We start from the raw sequence: 727 nt of genomic DNA on the forward strand, positions 1-727 counted from the left end.
CATACAATTTTTTAAATGAAAAAAGGGATGGTATGTATTAGACCAGGTGAACTGGTTGGATATTGAGTGTATTGAGTATCTCGCCTGATTTTTAACAACTATTCCAAAGCTATGTCAAGAATATCATTACTATACATATTGCGATACTACCGGGATTATCATGGTATTGCAGCGTTATTAACAGCGTAATTACGCAGAAGAGTGAGGTTTTCATTATTATTATCATACTAGATGAAGATTAACAAAGATGTTTTTTTTCCTATCGCTTCCTTAATTAATGTAATCAAACTAAACGCCACTACATTCTAGAGGAATATATTGACCCATTTTCGCATTCATCCTTGCCCTGCTACATTCACGCCCTCACCGCTAAGCCCTACGTCATTCCATTAACATCTTCTTCAATATATTCTCCTCTTTTGGCTCAGGAACACAAACAACACAGGAAAACAAAAGCTTGAAGGCGCCTGGTAAACAACTCTACGGACTGAGTACCCGCGTTTCACTGCTCCCGCAAACGTCAAGTCTTGGATGAATATGTCCGGAATAAGCCTCCATTATAAATTCAGATGCGCTGTATGGCTGTGAGGTGGGTTATGGCCCCACCTGTGTTTAAAGGTGGATTGGAGATGATGAATTCGTATGAAATTAAAAGTCTACTTAACTGGTTGTTTTTTGATATTTAATGTAGTATTCGCCTCAAATTCAAAGCAAAAAAAAAAATGGG

Source organism: Penaeus monodon, chromosome 29 (assembly GCF_015228065.2).
Source record: "Penaeus monodon isolate SGIC_2016 chromosome 29, NSTDA_Pmon_1, whole genome shotgun sequence".
Lineage (NCBI taxonomy): Eukaryota > Metazoa > Arthropoda > Malacostraca > Decapoda > Penaeidae > Penaeus > Penaeus monodon.